The following is a 25,569-nucleotide window of genomic DNA, read 5'->3' on the forward strand; positions in this document are numbered from 1 at the left end:
ACACATTTGTGCGGATTGAGTCTTATCTTGTAGTGTCGGCAACGTAGAAATATCGCTCTTAAATGCTGCGGATGATCAGTCCGCTTTCGCGAATGAGCCGGAAGATCGTCGAGATAAGGTTGAACAATGTTCTTGATGTCATGGAAGGCATAATTCATCGCCCTCTGAAACGTCACCCCTGTGTTCTTTAAACCAAAGGGTAATTTTCGGTAAGCGAATGTGCCCCACGGACAAATAAATGCAGTCTTTGACTGGTCCTGTGGGCGGATATTTATTTGATTATACTCGGAAAATCCATCCATAAATGAAAAGATTTCACATCCGGCGCATTCATCAATTATCTGGTCAATGAAGGGTGTAGGGTAGTTGTCCTTCGGACAAGCTTGGTTTACATCCCTATAATCGACACACACTCTAATCGTCCCTTGTTTTTTCATAACAGGGACAATATTCGATACCCAATCGGTTAGAGGAACCGGGTAGATGAATCCAGCATGGAGGAGTTTTTCAACTTCCGCCTTAATGGCAGCGGCTTTCTTCGGGTGCACTTGCCGAAGCCGTTGTCTTACTGGTTTGACATCAGGATACATTTTAATTTCATGTTCAACGATACTCGAGTCAATGCCTGGCATTTCATCATATGACCACGCAAAGACATCTCTAAATTCGCGAAAAAGAGCGTTATATATTTCCAGTTCTGAAGGGGAACAACCTTTGCCGACATAAATATTCTCTACAGCATTTGTTTTGGTCGAGATATTTATGGCTATAGTCTCTTCAATATTGGATAGGTTTCGCTCGGAATCCACCGTATTTACAGTATTCGTTAGGAACTCAAATACTGAAGGGTGATAAAGGTCACTTTGAGTATCTTCTTCATATTCCGGAAGAAGGGAACGATGGTGGTGATCATTCCATGGTGCCCCCTCAATCATCATTGATTGTAAGATTCCTTCGTCAGTCCCATGTACTTTTGACCAAGGATCTAATGGGGTTCCATATTCTCTAGATCTATCTACCCAAACGCTTGACGAGCGTTGATTTGGGCTCGCCTCCCATGCTTGAAACATTGATTGCTACAATATTTCTAAAGGGCTTGGGGGCAAAACCATTGAATGATCCATGTTGACCTTCGTGGAAGATATCATGTTGCAGGTTGCTACAAACGGTACATTTCCTATATAAATAGGAGGTGGTAGCGCGAAAGTTCCCATCAATGTGGGGTCTTTCAATAATCCTACTCCGATATCTTGAATTGAATGGTTGCTCTCATGGATCATGGGAATGCTTCCCGTAACTTGTGAACCATTAGGGAGGAAATTCTGTTGGTCGACGATCGTAATCCCTCCTTCAAACGGGAATGCGATCTTCCTAAAATAAGTTGACACGACAGCTGCCATGGCATAAATCCATGGTCTACCCAGTAGGATGTTATAGTCAAGATTTCCATCAATGACTTCTACATCAATTTCTACTGTCTTTCCTCCTAGTTCGACTTTCAAGTTATTAAGGATACCGTAAGGGGTATAAGTCCTTCCGTCGAAGGCTTTTAATGTCGTCGAAGATCGCGACAAGGTTGGAGATCCTAAAGTTTTCCAACAACTCATTGACATAATACATGTCGAGGCTCCCTCATCAATTATCGTTCTGTGAACAGTTTTGTTGAGTGCTTTCACTTGAATAAGGAAAGCTAGCTGAGCTGGTAACTGAGGATCATATCCCTTGTGATCAAAGGATACTAGATTGGAATCCTTAGGATCAACCCCACCAATTGCCGATAACAATGCCTGCCTTTGGGTTGGACAATTTTGTAGCTCTTCAAGAGTCGACATAGCGGATGGCGATTGGGCCAAATCTTCCACTATATTATAATGCTGCGCCGCTCTGGCGCGAGGATTAAATGTCGACTTGTGTACTACACCCTTCGGCGGTTTTATTGTTAATTCAGGGATGGTGGGCGTTACAACTTCTGTCGAAGTTGTTGTCGAACTACTTGGTTGATCTTTACCTTTTTCGTTCGACACCTGAGGATTCCCATAATCTTTGTTCCTTGTCGAAATCAAAGCATCATTCTGCTGTTTCGAAACCGACAACATTAGGACTTGCGACGGGGAAGCATTTCCACTATCAACCAGATTTTGACCTGGGTTGGGAAATGGATCAGTTAACACAGCTGAGGTTTGGGAACTTTTAAAGAACCTCTTTAACTCAGCTTTGAATGGGCAATTCTTTGTGGTATGATCCTTATCATCACATATTAGACATGGATAATTTTGTTTCCCTTTGCCAGGAGGGTTTGAAGAATCTTTTCCAGGGGATGACTCACCCTGTTTCTTCTTCTTCCCTTTGTTTTGTTTCTTCTTGCTTCCTGGTTGATTGGTTTCTTTGCCCTTATCTTCCGATACGGCATTTACTTCCGAAGCAAGAATTTCTTCTTTTGCATTTTGATCCGAATTCTTACGGGCTTTCTTTGACGAAGCCTTTATCGATTTTGCGTTTGTTGTGCCAATCACGCCATCACCGGCATGAGAGTCACTATTTGATTTAGGAGGGGGAGGAATTGAAAATTCTGGTCTAGGGGCGTCAGGTATTTTGTCATAGAGTGTGCCGGACTGAGTATAAACTAAGTCCAAATATTGTGCACGAGCAATCACTTGCTCCTCTGTTACGACTCCCCCCTTGGCCACATCTTCCGTAATAGCCGGAAGTAACGACTTTATAAACCATTTAGCTAATAGCTGATCGGGAACATATGTTTTCACCATCCTACGACGACGACGCCACTCATGTATATGATCAGATATATGGGTAGCAGTTGTTTGTTTGAAGTTGGTTAATATTTCTGTTCCCGTTTCATACCTTATCGGTAATTGAAAGTGGGTTAAGAAAGTCGTGGCTAGGGAACTAAAATTGTCGAAAGAGGCTCTTGGCAATTCAATATACCATTTAGCCGCTGGACCTGTCAATGTCCTCTGAAAAAGGCGAAGTCTTATCGAATCATCGTTAAGGGTGTTCGACGAACACCACAGATGAAAATTCATCACGTGTTTCGACGGGTCTTCACCTGGATTTCCATTGAATTTAGGAATGTCAGATGGAAGCTTATGAGGAATCGCTGGCCACCAAGGGGCATAAGCAATCGGATCGTTGGTTAAACGGTGTAAATCGGGTAACTCTAAAGTTGCCACGAATGGTAACTGTTGATTCAGGTTAGGCGAAGCGTAACCAGGGTACGATGGAATCGCTTGAGCAGTGGGTCTTTGCATACCAGCATAATGTAATTGATGTTGGTATGATTGATACGGTTGGTGGACTTGACCACTGTAAAGAGGTTGGTTTTGACCGTTTTGGATATACGGCTGTCCACTATTCGCAAAGATCTGCTGCTCAGAACCTTGGTACACTTGCTGGAACTGCGGTTGTTGGTATTGTACAAGCCATGGTTGTGACGCCATGTTCTGTTGCGCCATGCTAACCATTGGACCAAGGTGTGGGGTAATTGTACCCGTTTGTACTTGTGTCATCCCACCAGTTGGCGATTGTGGTTGTGACCCATGGTCAAGCGACTGTTGCATTACAACCTGAGAAATCTGAGGTTGACATGTAACAGGTATCGCTTGAACTTGCGACACGGTTAAAATAGCCGGGGTGGTTGGGATGTTCGTCATAGGTACACACTGTTGCATAGAATATACAATCCTTGGTTGTTGAGGTAGCATAGGTACCCAACTACTTGATGCAATTCCAGTATAACCAGAATACTGTTGAGAACTGCCATATGGATATCCTCCTGGAGGAGGTAATGAAAGGGCATACTGCCCCCCATATGGTAGCAATCCGGAACTCAGAGGGATTGTTAGTCCTTGAGGACTAGATGGCCCAAATTGACCTCCATGAGGATCAATCTGTCGAGTTTCAACATAAGAATTACCGGGTATTACTCTGGATGAACAAACTGGAACATACCATACTGTCGAAATAGTCCCTTGGTGGACTCCTTCTAGCTGTTGAGAGCTAGTTGGGACAGCTGGTATGCCGGCAAACATCGTTGGAGTGACGGCAGGGGCTTCTGCTGTCGCTATGTCATTTGACACAGTCCTAGATGATGACGGTTGTTCAGACATTTTAAGTCTATCCAATAGATTGCCTAGCGATTCTACAGGGACTTCCACTTGTGGTGGATTAACCTCTGATGAAGGAAAGAGAGTGACCCCTACTCCAAAATGAGTTGGAGTACTTGCTTGCGGATCCTCTACAATTTCCTCTATCGCAATCAAACCCGATGGAAGAGGAAGACCGTCAGGTCCGTAAAATATTTCTGGTGCCGAAGAAGTGGTTGTTTCGACAGCGACAGTTGTTTGGGGAACAAAACTTTCTGGACCGGTTACAGATGGAACTGGTTCAGCTACACAAGTATTTGCCCCCAGACTAGGATCAGTATTACTGTCCTTCTGTGGCTGTTGAACTTCTTCTATAGAGGCAGGGTTTCCAGAAATGTTAGGAGTAACCGGAACCTCGGATGCAGTAGGAACACTTGTTCTAACTTTCAAAGGAGATTTTGAACCGGTTAAACGAGTTCGCTTTGGCCGTACTGTTTTCGATTCCGGGGACAAAGACGGTTGACTCGTAAGCCTTCGCGAACGACGGGGTTTCAATTGACTTTCTTCCACGATTGCGGATTACTCGATCAACTAAAATATTAAAAGGGGAAATTTGTGTTTCCGAATTGAATGAATTTTATTAGATGCTTTTAGACACAACTTGCTTTTTCACTTTTTAAGAGTCGAGAAAAAGCTAAAGATGACTCTAGTCTCCTTCGATGTATTAACGAGCCCGAAGTGACAAATGCTCGGTTGGACTTTTTCAGTTATAGAGTTTGAAAAAGGCCAAAAGAAACTGCTCTGGAGATCTAGGCAGAGGGTGTGCCAAACTTTTCGCAAAACCACAGAATACGTTTTACGGTACGAGTGGTCGATCTTCGTGAATGCTGTGTTCACTGCATTGCGATCAGTAGGGCGGCCGACACGGTTTCCTATTGGATAAAGGCTTTATTCCTATAGGGGTCTCCCAATATATACGCGACGGTACGTGGGAGCACAAGTCCGTATTAGTGCCACCGACTCTCAGGAGGAATCACCCACCTTCGTCGAGATCGACAGTCACTACGTTTAACGACGCCGGAACACGTCTCTAGCTTAGACCTCTAGATGTTTGCGTTATGTTTCAAAGCGTTGTTAGGTTCATTCAATATATTTTAAGTTGATCTTTTTAAAGTTTGCCTTTCAAGGTTCACCACGAGATGTATCGATACAAATTCCTAAATGCAGTCTAAGATGAGAAGCAAGCTTTTTCAATCTTTTTGACTTATGAAAATCTTAACTACTGAGGGAAAAGAGAGACAAAATCTTTTCACACAGATCAAAGAGCACTCGCTAATGCACTTTTTCCCTAAATCAACATACAAACTTATATGCAAAATGCAAATATGCAAGTATTTCTTTTCTCTTTCTTAATGTTGGCGTAATGCAAAAAAGAAAGCTGTTGTATAATTTTGAATTCAATTTCAAGTGAAAGCAAACAAGCTTGTCCAAAATAAAAAAACACCTTAAGATTTACTTGTTTCGACACTAGAAATATATAAACTCAAACCAAATGACGAAAGCAAAAGCCCAATCAGCTATGAACAGCAAACAAACTAACTCTTAAGATCAAAACGACACTTTATCACAGGTCTAGATCTAAGAGGTCACAGCAAGACTAGTTCACTTTCGTTATGGGAAACTGTAAATGCACAAGAAATACACAAAGAACAAACACATTTTCTTTATACAACTGAGGCGGAATAGTGACAAGGAAAGTTGGTTTCAGATAGGCACACTGACTGGTAACAGGCAGCAAAACAAGAGTGAAAACAGGGCAAGAAATAGCAGGAAACCCCAGTAGCACAAAGCAAGACTGGTCCAGCGCAGGTGGGACACTGTCTGTTTGACCTTCAGCGTAGGTAGCCCCTTCGGGAACTGCGCTGAAATGCAGACAGCCTTTGTACAGCCTGCACTGAAGAACGAAACTTTCGTTTCTCTTGGTTTCCGGGTCACAGATTGCTCAAAAATTCACAGTTTTTGCTCAAATCAGAAGCTATCAGTCAAGGACACACTAAGGGATGACAAGGAGGATGAAAAGCTATCACTAAGAGCTTATTAGAGTCCTTGTGGATCAGCTCTTCAAATCATAAACTTGCCCAGAAGCTGAGCTAGAGTAGCTGCCCTCTACTTTGCATTTGAAAGATCCAAATGCAGTTCGATTCGGTACTCCCTTTGTTTATGAAATGAATAGCAAAAACACAAACAACCAACAAGATACGATCCCCAGCGGAGTCGCCAATTTGTTGTTGGGAAAAGTATCCAATACAGAATGACCCTATCCCACTCTAAGGGTGATAGTACCTCAGCAACAACCGAATGCAAAGCTATTCAAGATTACTTCTTTATGAGATGTAAGAGAGAGGAGGAAGAGATCCACTAACCGTTATCTTCCGCTAATGATTGATCCAATCTTCCCTCTTTGCTGCTTGCTCCCAGCTCCTTGCTCTTTCACTGGCCCAGCTACACAAAGATCCTGCAAAAGCACAAGAAAGGGAAACTACAAGAAGCATACATCCATAACTGATTCAAGGATTAGAATAAATCAAATATACAAGCATCAATACACCATTAAGACACATGCATATAGAAGAACCTCAAATGCTTTATTAATGGAAGAAGTAAAGTTCTGAGAGTGTTACAACCATAAGAGGCCCAATCCAGCAACACCTCCCAGCAGAAAGAAATCTCCTCTTCACCTCCTTCAAAGCAATCACCCAATAGTTCTATGCACAAACCAACAACACTTCCTTACATTCACAAGATTCCAGCCTCCCTAGACCTCTTGAGAGAGCTCTATATATAGGAGTTTTGGAGAAAGGATGAGTCAGCTTGAGGTTGGCATGAAGCTGACTAGTGTCCTCTCCCACTTCAGTTATACTTCAGTTCTTGAGTCCACTTGGAGTTTCTTGCTTCCACTTGGAGATCTAGATCCTCTTACTCATCACAAGGCGAATTCCCTGATCCAAGTGTCATTTTGGAAGCTTCCTGGGCATTTGACACCTTGCAGAATGACTGTGCCACTTGGCCAATCTCGCCCAGCGCAGGTAGCCTTCATTGCTTTTGACATTCAGCGCAGGTACAGAGTGGAGCAGTTGACATTCAGCGCAGATGCTCAGTGGAGCAGCTGACATGATCCAGAAATAGCTTGTTTTTGAGTGTTTTCAGGTGGAGAACTGATTTTCAGTGCTGTGGTTTGCTGACCTTGTTCCTCTAGGGGTAGGAACAACATGTTTAGGGACTTTGGATCCCTTAGATTATTGACATTTCATGCTTCATGCTGTTAGGCACAAAAATGTCTATAACACTTACCAGTGTGGCCTTCTTAATGTTTTCATCCGCAACCCCATGTGCTTCCCACACTGCTCTTACTATGAACCAAAACTAATCTAGATATTCGTTCCCTACTCCTCTAAATACAAGCAGCTTGATTGCGCTCGCCATGCTGAATGGTGGGTTTGGTGGAGGTGGTGTGGGCGAAGATGGAGGTGAAGGAGGTGACATAAGTGGTGGCGTAAATGGGGATGGTAATTGTGGAATGTGTTGCCTTATCAAGCTGACCACACTCCTCGGAGAAACCCAAGCATGCTCTTCCTCGCTCGCTCGTGGAAGTGAAATTAAAGGACTGTTTCCTAACCCTTCGATACCTTTGTAGACCTTTCCGCTCTACATCGTTCCACTCATTAATGTATTCGCATCACCCGTTTTTCACATAACAAAATCTTAATCCAGGAATTCAAGGATTTGATGTCCTTACCTCGCCGTCCCTAGAGAAAACGTCCTTTTGCTTCGCTGTAGCTTACAGTCATGTCTATCGTAAATTCAGTGATAAACCCTCCTATTATCCGATCGAGCCAATGGTCTACGGCCCGCGTGATATTATCTTTTGATGCTTCTAGCTTGTGCACCAGCTCCAGAGTCCACACTATGGGTTTATCAAGCTTATACCTTCCCTGGCTGTCGGCTAACCTTGCGATCCAATCATACAGTTCTGAAGAGAAGGACGCAAAGAAGATTTCGTGGATTTCAGTATATACGTAGTGATCCAGCCACCTCTTCTCAGATATCTACGGGGTTTTGTTTTCCTGTATCATGAACTCGTGAAGCTTCTGATCCAACCAATTTTCAATTTCCTTCTTCTTAGGGTTCTAGTGTTCTCACATCAAACATCCCTTAGGCAGATCCCCGTCCCAACAATGGAACCATTTTTTGGCTTGATGGGGCCTGACCTAGGTTTAGAAGTGATTTAGCCAAAAAAATCCTGAAACTACCAACCCTTTCGGCAATAGTCTGCGGGTGCGAACTGAGGTCTCACCTGAGGTAGTATGGGAGGGTGCTAGAACCAGGTTTCCGCACCCTAGGGATGTCTTGATGAGATCTGGAAAGGTCGCTAACTACTCCTGCGCACTAGTGCAACTCTGCGTAGTTGTTTGATCTTCGGATAGCTCTATACAGAATGCGAAGGGGTGCTACCTAAATCCTCTAGCTTTACTGTGTTATTATTACAGATCTAACTTAATTTTGTGGGCCCAGTAATCTTTATCAATTATTCCGTATGTGCAATAGTAACTTATAAAGAAATGCATCAACATATACCAGAAGCATAAACAACAGATCTATGAAAAGAGGCACAATATTCTAGAACCAACATAGTGTTTATTAACTTGTTGTCCCAGTACAATCTAGTTAACCTTGCACACTCAGTTGCAGGGGTCTGCGCACATAGCTGCAGACTCTACCAGGCCTCTGCGCACATAGCTGCAGAGCCTCTTCTACTACTACTACAACCCAAGACTCGGACTTACAGACTCAAAGCGAATACCACCTTCAGAAACCTATCATACTTAGATTACACCAAAAAATCTGCTTTCTATACTTAGAGCCTCGCTCTATTTATACATTCCCATGGTCCTCCGACCATGGGTAGGTCGACACCTTCTAGATTAAATTACAATATTTAGGGCGGACTACCCTTTGACTTGACTTATTACAATTCTCGCTCCATGCATTTCGCAGAGCCTGTACAATACCATTACCCAAAATTGTGGGCTTTAAGCCACAAAATCGTTACGCGGGGGATCCGCTACCCAACAGGAACAAAAAATCTCACTCAATAAATGTTTATGGAGATTCTTGCAAAAGGAAATCATAATTTGTAAGGCTGCTAAGATGAAGGATTATGGGTAGAACAACAACACTGTTACTTCTTTTAAAAAAAAAACGAGTTGTAGAGCCGCCTGAAGGAAAAAGGAAAATCTTACCTTAAATATACCTGACGCATCAAACTTAGCAGCAATAATCCAACGACTCTTGAGGGCGAAATAACTTGTTACTCGGAAGGCATAACCATCATTATGTTATAAATCTATGTACGGTTTTTCAGCCATTACGGTGATGCTCCGATGGAGCAAAGGTTCAAATGAGGTCAAGGATCGCCAAAGGGTGTGGGGTAGTTACCCCAAAAGTACCCCAAGGCTTGTCAATCGTAGATCATTCGTTAATTCAATGATGTATCAGTGGCCACCTGTAGGATAGTTTAGCTGCCACTTATCCATACAATTCTGCAAAACACAGTCCTTGCGTTAGATCAAAGGCATGCAATGCCAAAAGAATTTCCCATCACTGAAATAGTAAGTTGAACTCAATATTTAAAGATAAAAATAAAAATAAAAATCATCATCCATAATTCCAACTCCTAACAAATATACATAAATATACCTTCAAAGGAGGTTCAATAACATATGGGAGTGACACTACTGTTGTAAATAATTTATGTATGTTGAACTTAGTAAATTAATCCAACATTGACCTAGTTATGGTGCACAATGAGGGTTACTGGTAATAAACAATTTTTAACCTGAGGTTTCAACCTATATATGCATTCTATTGATGAACTTAGGAGACTTGGAGTATTACTCATTTACTATGCAAATAACAATAAATTCTATCTTACACTTATGGCTCAAAATATGGATATATCACATAATAAAGAAGTTTTGGGTAACAAACAAGATGAACTATTATCTAGGAATTCCATGACTTGGTAAGGGATGTTAATCTACCTCGTTAATTAAAGAAGTATAACCTCGTGTAATAAATAAACAAACAAATAAACAAATATATATATATATATATATATATATATATATATATATATATATATATATATATATATATATATATATATATATATATATATATATATATATTATTATGGAGGAAGATGTTACACATGTATTAGTTGAAGCATACACATGTATTCCCAATGTTCAACACCCAATTTTCTAGCTCAGCTAGAACCTTTGTATCTGAGAGGTGGTTCGTTTGGGAGGCTCCCTCTTTCTCTTGGCATGGGTGAGCTCGTCTTGGATGGGGCTTGGCGTAATCTCTTGAAATCTAGTGATGGTTCCCTCCAATCAAAAAATGGATACTTTTGTTACCTTGACTTACATGTTCGTGATAATATGTCGCTCTCGTGTGGACTCGTGCTCACTAATAGGGCATGATAGGATCATAAAAGAGGAAAAATCACCAAAGAGATGGTAAAAGGACATTAGGGGGATGACATAGATTCATGCATAGGAGAATCGGGGGAATATGATGGATCCTCAAATACAACCAAGAAAAGAGGAAAATATAGATTGCTGACAGAGGATAAGGGAGGGGAGTTGGCTAAGGAATGAGCTAGGAGGGAGACTCATTTCCAGAGAAGGAGAGACTGAAGGGGGGAGAGGATATGAGAGAGGCAGAGCACTAAGAAGCTACTTGGGCACTAACACTGGGCAACCACAAGGGCTAACAAACCAAGCCAAGACATAATGCAAGGAGAAGCAAAAAAAGAACCAAGGAGAAAGAGGTAAGATCAAGAGCAGAGAGGAGGTTGCCGAACGGGTGCAGTCAAATTCCACAGTGATGAAATTCTTTTTCCAGTAGTAAGAGGTACTGCGACCTTACATGCATTGAGAACTTAGCGCAGATGCCATGAAGTGCCCAATGAACTTGTAACGGAAAGGTGGTGGCATGGTGGAACCAAGCTCTTGAGTGGCAGGGTTGTAATTATCTTTAGCACTGTAGTCCAAATTAGCAATGTGAGGGCCTTCCTCACTGATTTTTCATAGATAAGTCAGAGACAATAGGTCTACGCTAGGCTAGTTCTCAAGAATATAGGTTAGTAGAGGACCCAATAATATATTGTAAGCACAGAAGCTTGCCTGTGGAACAAACACCTCTAGTAGATGGTGTCGATATAACTATGAAATGCTTAAACCAAAATATGAATTGCCATGCTTGGCATTAGCTTAGAATGATGCTTCACATGAGAGAAGCTCCAACATACAGTTTAAAGAGGCAGATGGCAGTCAAAGTAGATTAGACTAGTGTGTGGAGTGCAAAGGTGTTTAACTACCATTTTAAATGTTTGCAAGTAGTGTCACATAGAATCTATTCAAGCCATTAACAACATCTAAGAGGTATGTTGCCATATCCCATCCCCTTAAAAAAGAAAAACATCAAATCCTAGAAATTTAATTTTTACTCTTACTTTTATAAACATTTAGATGTTATCCCATCCCCTTAAAAAAACATCACATCCTAAAAATTTAATTTCCACTCTTACTTTTATAAACATTTAGATGTTAATATTATTGTAATTTATTTAAAATCTTAATATTGTATTTTTTTTCATATATAATATAAAATTTGAAAACTAAGTATCTACTATTTATATATAAAATAAATGAAAATATAAAATTATAATTTTTTTTATTAGAAGAAAATTTCTTTAAATTTATATATTTTACAAAGCATATAAAAAATCATGGATTTTTAAGCTTTTCAATTAAACTAACTCTTTAAATTTAAAATATAAAAATATTTTTAATTTAAAATGAATTTAAAAAAAAAACATCATATATTCCCTAAAATTTTAAAGGAATTCAGTTTTCTAATCTACCTGTCTTTACAGGAAAAGAAAAGTTATCAAAAAGGATAACATCCAAAAATACCTTGAGTATGCAAGAATCTTTGTATTCATGCTCAACCTTTTCCAAAATATCAAAATTATCAAAAAGGATAACATCCAAAAATACCTTGAGTATGCAAGAATCTTTGTATTCATGCTCAACCTTTTCCAAAATATCAAAGTTATCAAAAAGGATAACATCCAAAAATACCTTGAGTATGCAAGAATCTTTGTATTCATGCTCAACCTTTTCCAAAATATCGTTCACGTTGTAGTCATTTTAAATATCCACGCTAACCTATGTGATTGACCCAACTTTATTGACCTTTCACAATAATCCAACACACTCAATCAAATATGATCTAAATACCTACTTAACTTTCATTAAAATACATCTGCCATTTCAATTCAAAAAAATAAATTATTATATTATACTTCGAGCATATTTCAGTGTGAAAGCACTATGAATTAAGAAATAATAGAAATGAAATAATAAAGCATTGACGAGTGTAAGAAGATATAAAGGAAATCCAATGACCACTTTTGACTGCAAGTGGAGAGTATGTGCATGAAAGCGACACTGCTCCTACGCAGAAAACGTAACCTGCAAAACGAAATGAATAAGCCAATATTTGATGCGGTCTAACTCTTTTTAGTTTTGGTATTTTCTGTTTTGGTTTCTTTTTAAATGTGTAGTGCTTAATTTTGTTTTTGTTTTATTTTATTTTATTATATGGTTATGTATTTAAAAATATATTTAAGTTTGTATATTTTAAAATTGGTTTTATAAAATTTTAATTTAATTATTAATAATTATTAAGTGGATAATAAGAATTTAATTTATATAATTTATTGTAAAATATTTTTAAATTTATTTTCAATTTTTTTTATTAAATTCATTAATTAAAAAATGTTATACCAACAAGTATTATATTAAATGAACCCTACGGGATAGGTGAGTTGGTAATCACAATGCGGTGAAGTTAGTTAGAAAGACAGGCTCTGTACTGAAGGTCACGAGTTCAAATCCCCCGGATTTGCTTTGGAGCTGTATAGAGGGGCAAACGCACCTCCCAGTGGTTATAGAGGTAGCGATTATGGAGGTAGTGGTCAGAACACGAGTCGCAAGGCTGCCCCTGTTGTCGATTCCACTGTAACCAAAAAAAAAAGGTATTATATTAAATGAGTTATGATTTTTTGGGCATATGGTATTGATAAGCCATGGTATTGACACATGGTATTATAACAAAGCCTATTTAATAGATTAAAAATCTCCATAATAAAGTGGGAGTGAATATCCATGATTAAGAATCTTGTTTGTATAGATCTATATCTATATCTATATCTATATCTATATCTATATATATATATATATATATATATATATATATATATAGTATAATTGGTTTACCTATATATTAAATCTTTTTATCAATTTTTTTGTTTATTAGGTTATTTGATTTTGGAGTGTTGGGCATGTGGCTCAAGTAGCTAAAAGCCAAGTGCATCTTAGCCATCAAAATCAGTGGCACTAGCCTAGGCCACACTAACCCTTTAAAGCATCACTGCATTGACCTTTACACCACACTCTCCATGGAAAATTCTTTTTATCATTAATAATAATAATAATCACCCGGATGCGGGTGCTTCCTCCAGGTTTCAATGACTTGCCGCACTGAACCGACAGCTGGCTTCATCGCTGGCAGAAGGGCGTACTGTTTGGTACAGGAGGCAGTTATGATTTATAGGCTCAAGGTGGTCGCATTAAGTATGGAGCTCTCTCGAAATTGGTTAGTGTTAAACTCAAGCATGGCTACCAGGATGGCGCATGAGCTCTGGGTACTGCAACCGAGTCACAACATTTATGGTCCAGCGATCTTTAATACAATGCCGGGTCTGCCTTGGAGCATAGTCATTTGTGTTTGGAGCGGGAGACGTCGGAAGGTCCACAGAGCCCCCTCTGTTCTGGTTCATTGGCACTCCATTTGCCTGCAACCTTTTTCTGCGCCCGCTTGCAAAATGCGAAGGCGTGGCATTCCTCGGCGGGGTAGCAACTATGGCAATAGGGGGGGTCGTGCTCATCCTGCTCCCCCGGTAGTCAATCCTATTTCCTCAATTCCGCCTTCTCCTCTGTCGCTTGATTCTGAGAGGGCTCGTCCGAATAGTTCGTTTCAGACTTCTAGTTTTTCTTTTCAGAGTGAGGTCAACAAGCCTATTATTACTGTCAATTTCACTATTTCGGTTGCTGAAGTAGAAGGTAGTCCCTCCAGCTCTGTCCCCTCTGAGAATGAACCTTCTCAAGATGAAGGCATACTGCTTGGGGATTTAGCCGGGCGGGTTTATCGCGCGGAACGTCAGCTCGATGATCCTGACCGTCAGCATGATGCTCCTGAACAAACTCGGCTTGTGAATCCAGTTCAGGAAGGCGCTCAGCATCAGAGTCCGAACTCAACTCCAGCTCAGGTTAATGCTCCTCCCTGTGGTCCCTCTCGTCGACCCTCTGGATTCCTACACCTGGTCACCCATCCCAACGGTGAGCCAGTCCTGGATGAAGAAGGCTATGTCACTTGGGTAGCATCCCCCAGTCCGGAAAGGGAGGAAGCACCACCGTCCTCGAATCATGCCGGTTCAGCTCAGTAATTTCTGGCCGGGGGGCCATCCTGCTCTTATTTTTTGTTTTTTGGCTCTTACGGCCCTGGATAGGAAGTTAAAAGTTGATGACTGGTTCACTCTGTCATTTGATTTTGTCAATGTCGGAGATTTTTTGCTTCAGGTTGTTATTGTAGGTCTAGAAATCCACAAGCATGCTACATCTTGTCTGCAGGACCTCTATGTATTTTTGACTGAAAGGATCTATTGCAAAATCCATGCTTTTACAGCTGAGGATTGGCTGAGGCCTCCTCTCGAATTGTAACCTCTATGTACATATTTTTACTTTTTTAATAGAATTAGCTTTTACCGAGAAAAAAATAATAATAATAATTATATTAAATAAAGTTGTAATTTAGTTAATTCTTATGTTTTTTTTTTTAATTTTTACAATTTGAAATAGATGATGAAACATGTTTATTATGGATTGATGCCTATAGCCATTTATCAATCCCTTAATTTATCTCGGTGCATTAGTGTAAATAATAAAAGATCACAACATCACTAATTTAAATAACAATTTTACATTTAAAAATACATTTTAAATGATAAAAGATTACAATATGAGTCACTAAATTTCAACTTGGAAAAACATGAAAAGTTCAGATTAAGGGTTGAATTTATTTATACATTTAATAATATATTTTTAATAAAAAATGTAGAATTTATATATACATTCAAAAACACATTTTGATTACAATGTCATCCAAGCTTATATTATATTGATTGTGAATAATAGTATACTGTAACTATATTGTATTGATGTCAATAAAGCCAATATTGTATTATGATGTAATAATAACATAATCAAAACCTATAGGTTGCGTTTATCCTTTGGTATTTACAATTTTTGGTGAGAATCATCATAATAAGTCCTAAGGGATTATAAACCCAAGGAATACTATTAACCCAATGGACAATAAGCCCAAGGGATTATTACTAAAACCTTAGGGTTTATAATCCTTGGGTTTATAATATCAATCCCTCGTATAAGTCTAAGGCTTCATATTCCTAGGGTATAATATTATTCATAGGTTTATAATATTAGTCCCTTAGATTCGATATAAATCATGGTCAACCAAGAGTTTGTATACATTGGATTTATAAGCATGGTTGACCATGGTTGAAAATGGTTGATTTTCATTTTGATGCCATCATTGTCACAATTCTACATTGGACAATGGTTGATCATGGCCAACCATGTTTATTCGAGGGCATTTAATATCTTAGAGCTTATATACCTTGGGTTTATAATATTAATTATGTGGGTTTAATTTTATTCAGTTGGGTTTATAATTTCTTGGATTTTATATTAAAAATTCAATGGTATAATATTATTTATATGGTTTGTAATTAATGTTAATCCCTAAGGTTTTATATTATTCCCTAGGGTTTATAATTCCTTGGATTTTTAGTATTAAACGCAAGGGATTATAAACCCAAAGGAATTAATATTATAAACTCAAGGTATTTAAACCATAAGATAAATATTATAAATCTTTGAATAAATATGGTTGATCATGGTCAACCATGGTTCAACATTGCATTGTGACAAGGATTGTCTCAAAATGAAAATCAACCATGGTCAACTATGTTTATTTTAGGGTTTATAATATTTTTCTTAGGGTTTATATACCTTGCATTTATAATATTAATCCCTAGGGTTTAATATTATTCCTTGGGTTTTTTGTATTAATAATTTGGGTTAATATTATTGCCTTTGGTTCATAATCTCTTGCGGTTTTAGTATTAAACAGTTGGGATATGAACTCTTACATTAGTAAACCAAAGGGATTGATATTATAAATCTATGGAAATATTAAACCAAAGGGTTAATACTAAAACCCCAAGGCATTATAAACCAAAGGGACTAATATTTTTTTTTTTGTAAGCTTGGTAGGACTACATCTTCTTCATGTCCAACTTCTCACCCTAATCGGGGGGATAGCACAAGATTTGAACCCAAGACTTCCGGTTTGGTGAGACTTCATTTCCACGACCATTGCCAATTGAGCTATCCCAAGTGGACCAAAGAGACTAATATTATTAAACCCAAGGGAATAATATTATAAATTTAAAGTATATAAACCCTTGGTTGACCATGATTTATATTGAACCTAAGGGATTAATATTATAAACCTATGAATAATATTATACCCTAGGAATATGAACACTTAGATTAATATACCCAAGGGATTGATATTATAACTCAAGGGAATAATAAACCCAAAGGATTAATACTATAAACCAAAGGGAATATAAACCCTAGGGTTTTTTAGTAATAATCACTTGGGTTAATATTATTCTTTTGGGTTTATAATCCCTTAGGGTTTTAGTATTAACCCATTGGATTTATTATTCTCTTTGGTTTATAATATCAATCTCTAGAGTTTATTAATCTAAGAGTTCATATTTATATTAGATAATTTCAAATTAAATAATAATAAATAACATTTAATATTAAATAATAATAATAATTATAATTATATTAATTATAATGATAATAATAATATTTTTATTGCAATAATATTTTTGGGTAGATACAAAAAAGTGTTATCAATGGTAAATAGAAATTAAACTTTAGATTTATATCAACTACATTAATATTTTTAATGTGATTGTGTTAATATATTTTGTATAATAATCTAATGTAACTATATTGAACCAATATTGTATTCTGATATAATAATAGCTGAATCAAAAGCTACAGGCTGCGTTTATTGTTTGCCATTTACAACGTTGGGTGAGAATCATCCTACAACGTTTCTGACGAAGAATCGAATGCCAGCTGATATCCTTACATCTATGGAAAATCTGTTAGAGTTCCCGTGAGAATCACCCAACAGCATTTTCTGGCGAAGAATCAAATGCCTGCTGGTATCATTACATCTATAGAAAATCTATCAGACTGTGGGCCGCACAGGAAACAAACGTAAGAAATTAGGAGCTGAAACGAATCCCTGCCCTCATGGGAAACCCGTGACTTTGCAGCTTTCAAGGCTGACGACAATACAACACACCACATGACAAAGAGACTAGACAAGGATCCCGTGCACTCCTCTGTAAAGCTTGCCATCTCGCTGGAAACAATTTTTATTTTTAGATTTTCAAGTCACCACCGCGGTAGAGGTTATCCATCACTGTCACACAGGGAATTAATTTTATGTAAGTATTTCAGGAATTCGCAATCCACATAAGGATGCCCGATACAAAAGAGGGTTTTCGGTGGAAACATCTGTTACAAGAGATAAGAAACTATAACATAAAAAAAACCCACCATGACCATCAAATTCTTCCATCCACTTATTGCTCTCCTTCAATCCCTGCTTTGCCATGACACCATCGACATTCCGTATGCAATTTTGGCAGATGAAAACCAAGCACCTCTTCTCATTCCCCCGATACCCATTGATGAAAAGACCCTCCAGAGTGTAGCTGAAAAGGGAGAGATAATTCACGAATTCCATAATGCCGAAATGCCTTGTCCAATAACAAGAGGTACCGTGACCATACATGCAATGAGAACTGAGTGCGCATGCCACAAAGTGCCCGGCAAAAACTTTTTTCAGAGAGAAATCTATATGACCGAAATTCTCAGATTACATTATGGCCGAAGCCAGTCAGAAATACGACCTAAGCCAACTGATTATACGGCAAAGCCGTCATATATATCGCCGAAGCGAAAGGTCCTTCGCAGGGATCGAACTCGACTGGGAGAGCGAAAGCCATCCGCCCCAGCCATCATATCATGCACGCCCCAAGGAAAAAATGGCATGGCGAAACCAAGCTCTGGAGTGGTCTGATGTAATTGCCTTTAGAATTGTAGTCCAAATTGGTAATGTGAGGGCCCTCCTCACTGAGTTTTGGGGATAAGCCAGAGACCATAGCGTATTTTAGAACTGTAGTTTAAATTGGTAATGTGAGGGTTTTTTCTACTGAGTTTTTGGGGATAAGTTAAGTTAGGCCGGTTCTTACGAAGATAGGTGGGTAGGATAAAAGTGAGAATTAAAATTTTAAAGACTTTAAATTAGTGTTAAAATTTACTTTTTCATATTATAGAAAAACCCAATAAATATATTAGAAAAATATAATTCTACTTGTTCAATAAAAACCTCTAGCATAATTGTAAAATGCTCGAACCAAAATTTAAATTGCCATGCTCAACTTTAGCTCAAATCGATGCTTCGCATGGGAGAAGCTCCAGCGTACAATCTGAAGAGGCAGATTACGCTAGTGTATGGAGTGTAAAGGTGTAGTGTATGGAGTGTGAAGGTGTTTAATTTCCATGGTAAAATTTTCAAGTGGTGTAATCTAAAATTGATAAGTTATTAACAATTTTTAGGTGATTTTTTTATTTTAAAAGTATCATATCTTTCCAATTTATTTTTTAATTTTATTTTTATAAATATTTAAATGTTAATATTCGTTATAGTTTAATTGCAATTTTGCAATATTTTTTTATATATAATATGAATTTTAAAACTAAGTGTCTACTATTTTTATATAAAATGACTCATAATATTAAAAAAATACTCAAAATATTAAAAAAATAATCTTCCACAAGGATATAAAAATTTATAAACTTTTCAATTAAACTAACCCTTTAAATTTAAATGAAACAAATATTACATCATATATGGTCTATAATAAATTTAAAAAGGAAATTCAATTTTCTAACATATCCGCCTTTACGGAAAAGAAAAGATATCATGATCTATCTCCCTTTAGAAGGAAAGAAAAGTTATCAAAAAGGATAGCATCCAAAAATACTCTCAGCATGCAAGAATCTTTGCATTCATGCTCAACCCTTTTCAAAATATCGTTCACGTTGCAATATTTTTAAATATCCACGCTACCCTATGTGATTGACCCGATTGTTTTGACCTTTCACAATAATCCAAGAGACTCAATCAAATATGATGTAGAGATCTACATAACTCTCACTAAAATACATCTACCTATTCAATTCAAAATATAAAATATTATATTATATTATAATTAGAGCATATTAGTGTGAAAGCACTATGAATAAAGAAATAATAAAGCATTGATTAGTGTAATAAGATGAAGGAAAACCAATGACCACATTTGACTGCAAGTGGAGAGTATGTGCATGAAAGCGACACTGCTCGTACGTAGAAATTGTAACATGCGAAAATGAAGTGAATAAGCCAATATATAATGGGGTCAAACTCCTTTCTGTTTTGGTCTTTTGTGTTTTTTTAATGATAATTGTATATTCTTATTAAAAATATATTTATATTTATGTTATTATGTAAAAAGATAGGTTTATTTTGGAATTAGATTTATATAATTTTAATTTAATTATGATAATTATTAAGTGGATAATAGAAATTTAATTTTTATTAAATATTTTAAAATATTCACACAAATTAAATGTTAAGATTATTTTTGAAGTAGTTACTCTTTTTTGTTTTTTGTTTTTATTTATTTATTTTTTTCGCCTTTTATTCAAATTCATTTTTTAAATATACCTAAGTGTGTTAAGAAATGAGTTTGATCTTTTAGGCATGTAGTATTGATAAACCATGATATTGACTCACAGTATTATAACAAAGGCTATTCAAAATATTAAGAATCTCTATAATAAAATGAGAATGGATATCCATGATTAAGAATATTGTTATATATTTTTTTAAAATATATATGTTTAAATTATATATTAATACTTTTTATCATTAATAATAATATATTTTTTAAAATTAAATTATACTTTAGTTAATTTTTATTATTTTTTAATTTTTAGTACCCAAAATTAAAATATATAATAAAATAAGTGTTTTTATATTTATTTATTATATAAATGATAAAATATTATAATATCATTTAAAATTGTATTATCAAATTCCAACCTATAAAAATAAAAAAAGTCAAAATTTATAGAGAAATTTTTAAATGCTGAATTCATTTATTAAATAACAACTATTGTACATTTAAACACACATTTTAAATAACCAATTCCAACCTTCAAAAAATTATAGATTTTTTTGAAATACAGATTTTATTTATTCAATAACAACTATTGTACATTTAAACACATATTTTAAATAATAAAATATTATAAAACTGAAAAATCGTATTATTAAATATCAATCTAAAACACAAAAAAAATTCATTTATATATTCAAAAACATATCATAATTTTATTGAAAATATATTACAAACTCACTCAGAATTATATTCCATTAATGAAAATAAAATCCCATATATGATATAGCTGTATTGTATTGATGCGAATAAAGCCAATATTGTATTCTGATGTAATAATGGCAGAATCGAAACCTACAGGCTGCTTTGTCTTGCCATTTACAACTTTTGGTGAGAATCATCATACAGCTTTTCTGACGAAGAATCAAAAGCTGGCTGACTTTCTTATCTTACATCTATAGAAATCTATCAGAGTTCCCGTGAGAATCATCATAAAACATTTTCTGGCGAAGAATCAAATGCCTGCTGGTATCATTACATGAACAGAAAATCTATCTGACTGTGGGCCGCACAGGAAACCAACGTAAGAAATTTTGAAGCCGAAATGAATCTCTGCCCTCACGGGAAACCCGTGACTTTGCAGCTTTCAAGGCTGACGACAACACAACACACCACACGACAAAGAGACTAGACAAAGGATCCCATGCACTCAGCTGTAAAGCTTGCCATCTCGCTGGAAACAATTTTTTTTTGAAGTCACCACCTTGAAGTTATCCATAACCGTCATGGAATTAAATTTATGTGAATTTTTCAGGAATTTGCAATCTACATAAGGTCTTATGCCCCATACAGTATCAGTATCATAACATGACAGAGGGTTTTCGGTGACAGCATCTGAAGCGAAGAATTACAAAAGATAAAAAGCGATAAGCAAAAATAAAAGCCACCATGACCAGCAAATTCATCCACCTGTTGCTCTCCTTGAGTCCCTGCTCTGCCATGACACCATCTACATCTAGTATGCAGTTATCTAACATGAAAATCAGGCACTTCTTTTCATTTCCCCAATACTCATTGATGAGAAGAGCCTCCAGAGGGTACTTGAAAAGGGAGAGATAATGCACGAACCTCCAGTACTTGGGAATCTGATTCTTGGACACAAAGAATCCCGAGAAAAGAAAGAAAGCGCCCAAGCAACCCGTGATGAGAGTAGTACCCATTATGTAATTGGGCACAGCAGCACTGAAAAATGCCACCATGGAATTCGCGCTGTAGACTGCCACCCAGATAACCAGGACAAAATAAAGAAAAGCCCAAGGTCTGGTATTTAGGCCTGCTAACCAGTAAACAGGAATGGAGAAAACCAGAGCCACAATGAGCATGAATGGAAGGAAAACAATGGCATTTGCTATGACATAAGAGGACACCCTGTAAGCTCCACCACAGCTTTCCCTGCTCAGAATATTGCGTTCCTGCACAAATACAGGCAGGCCTTCAGTGGTAGAAGAAAGCAAGAAAGTGAGACTAAATGCAAATAGCCCCATGCGTTCTCCAGGATCGGATCCTCCGTAAAATATTGACCCCAAACAGAGTCCTGCACCTATGGCCTGAACCGTTCTCACTGCAAAAAGCTCTTTTGTTCTGTAAGTATTCAAGAAAAATCTGTGTGTGAGCACCGTGATTTCGTGCGTTCTTGATCCTGCAAACCTCATGGCATTCAATTCTGTAACGTGATTTATCTGCCGAGAATGCAGAAAAAGATCATACAGAGTCACTTTGACTCGCCCATGATTCTTGCAGCTGGTGTTACTGAATCCCTGATTCTTCATGGCATCAATGGCGTACTCCAGTATGTTGATGTGAGGAACTATCCGATGCCCAGCAGAAACCAAACTGGATTCCAGCATTGTCAGAGGCCCGTGATGCACAGTCGAACCATTGGACAGCAAAAGAATCGAATCGAAGAGCTCTAGGATTCGAAACCCGGGTTGATGAATACTCAAAATCACAGTCCTCCCATGAAATTCTGCCATGGATTTCAGAATTTTCACGATCTTTAAAGCTGCGAAGCTATCGAGACGAGATGTGGGTTCGTCAAGCAATAAAACCGCCGGATCGTGAATCACATCCACTCCAATGGAGACTCGCCTCCGCTCTCCCCCTGAAATTCCTCTTATTTTCTCATTCCCAATTCTCGAATCTGCAACCTGTTGCAGTCCCAGCTCCACCATGAGATCCCCGACCCGCCGCCCTTTTTCTGCCTCGCTGTGCCTGCGCGAGCAGAGCCTCAGCCTGGCGCTAAACATGAGAGTTTCTTGGACTGTAAGAAGCGGGAAAAGCGCATCGTCTTGTGTCACAAATCCCGAAATTTTCCTGAACTTCTCGCTGTTCATGGGCTGGTGATTAACCGACAAACTTTCTGGTGCGCTGGTTGGCTTGATCTTGCCAGCCAGAAGCTCCAGAAGGGTAGATTTTCCTGCTCCACTGGGTCCTGCAATGGCTAAAATCTCCCCTGGCTTAGCCTTGAAGTTCAAATTTCTGAGAATATATGTACTTCTTCCATTGCAATTACTGCTGCCTGCGTTGCAATTGAACCAGCTTTTCTTGCTCTCTATTAGCTTGTAAGACAAATTTTTTGCTTCTATCTCATATGTCCTCGCCCCTGTTGGGGATGGATACAGACCTGAAACTTGAGTTAGTGTCAGCTGACATGAACGCTTCAGCTTGAGCTCGCAGGCATTCCCCACTGGATAACTTGACAGAAATCCTTCGGCTGCTTCTACACTCAGTTCTATCTCATTAGATCTATGAGAAGCCATCAAATCAAACAATACCTATATACCAATATATATATGTAATGGAGGGAAGAGATGATTATCACTGCAACGTTATCAGTTACTCCATTATCTGAATCTATGCCTGATCAGATGAAATACTTCACAATAAATTTTCAGAAGGAACTCTCAGAAACCTAGCTTAAATACTAAAAGACATGTTTTGACAGAAGCGCCAACCCTTATATCATTCGTTATGAATCCAGACAGGCCAGATTAAAAAGGGTAATTTGTTTTTAAAATTGCAACCTAACCAAACTATATATCATGGAATGTTTCTTTCACATTATGCTTTAATATGTTACAAGAAATGTTCATTTCACACTATGCTGAATGTCATAAGAAATTTAGAACATTTGTTGAATCTCTTGGGAAAATGAGGAAAACAGCTGAGCTCATGCAGCTCCTATATGTCAATGAGATGTACAATTAGAAATTGAGCTCAATTTCATTGTACTCCAATGATTACACGATTTCACATGGTGGCCCAAGAGGTAATTAAATTTAATGTTAACTTGGGTTCAGAAAACATCAACCACTTAATGTTTACCTTCTGTGAAGTAAAACAAGGTGACATATGTCAAAATCAATGTAGAATAAATTATTTGTATCATGGACATTAAAAAATTAATAAGTACAAATGGATTATTAAAAAATACTTATAAAAGTTTGTGGGTGAGAGAAGACACGGTTTTCAAAGAAAACCATTAGGTCGTAAATTTAGTAAATATTATAGTAATAAATCATCTTTATTAATTAGGAAATTATTGTTAATGGTTTTTTTTTGAGTTTTTATAAAAATATTTTGTGTATTTTTTATTTTATGGATTTTGAGATAAAAAAATGTAAATAAGTAAAAATAAAAATTTAATATAACATTTTAAAATATATTTTTATATTTGTTTAAAAATAATAATCTATATTTTATATAGATAAAGAAGATAGTCAAACTTTAGTTGCAAAAGAAATTGATAATTTAATAAAACTTTGTGAAGTAATTGATAATTTAAAAAAACTTTTTAAGACACAATTGAGTGATCATAGTCAGAGTTAATAATTTAAGAGATCTTAATTTATTAGATTATTTTTAAGAAATTTTATTATATCGATACAAGTTCAAAAATACCTTTAAGAATGAGTTTTTTTAGTTATTAAAACATTTAAATAAAAAATAACTCTCCAACCATAATAATAATCAATAACTTAACAAGACTTAATAAAATTCAAACCTCACATCAAGCTTTTTCTAATTCATTAACTTAAAAGCAATTAAATCGAACTTTTTTTAATTCATTAACTTAAAAACAATTAAATTAAAGCATTCATACATATCAACTTTTAATTATAATATAAAACCAACTTATTATAAAATAATCAATTTATTTTTAAATACAAAATATATTAATATGAAAATTAAATAAACTTATTTTATTTATTACTAGATAATACTTTATATTTTACTTTTCAAATATTTTTTAAAATTCATTTATTATAAATTTCTTCGAAAAAAAATTTAGATTTCTTTCCTTTTAAAAATGTAAATGTAAATGATGATAATGGATGATGCAGAGTTAAGAAAAGTACGGTGTTGCCAGCTCCATTGACATCCCAGATAGAAAGGACATCATCAATTTGTATGTGCGACTAGGTTATTACCTGTTGTTTATATAATTGTGCAGATTGTGATTAAAATATTCCCACCCTGAGCATGGACGGAGGATATAAACATGTTAAAACGAATTATCTGGTTAACGGCCCACTGATTTGATTTAAATATCATTATTATTGAAATTTACAAAGCTAATAACAACTTTTGCCACTCCTACGGAATAAGTCACCCTGGAGTTCTTACATTTAAGTAAGAATCCTATGGGATTTCCACTGAATGGAAAACCAAAGATCACCAGGGATGTTCTTACATTTAAATAAGAAACCTATGGATTCCACTGTATGTGAAAACCTTTGACAAAGAGGATAACCAAGGATATATATATATTGGATTTGCACTAAAATTTACTTGATTTTATCTTTCATGAAA

At 36.8% G+C, this 25,569-nt stretch overlaps 1 pseudogene; it reads right to left on the reverse strand.

Moving 5' to 3' along the window:
* Positions 1–20,958: 20,958 nt before the first annotated feature.
* On the reverse strand, positions 20,959–23,891 carry LOC149204881 (ABC transporter G family member 10 pseudogene; annotated as a pseudogene).
* Between the last annotated feature and the right edge of the window lie 1,678 nt (positions 23,892–25,569).

This window comes from Pinus tabuliformis, chromosome 1_2 (genome assembly GCF_031772625.1).
Source record: "Pinus tabuliformis cultivar Carrire ecotype Pingquan chromosome 1_2, CPIR1, whole genome shotgun sequence".
Taxonomy (NCBI): Eukaryota; Viridiplantae; Streptophyta; class Pinopsida; order Pinales; family Pinaceae; genus Pinus; species Pinus tabuliformis.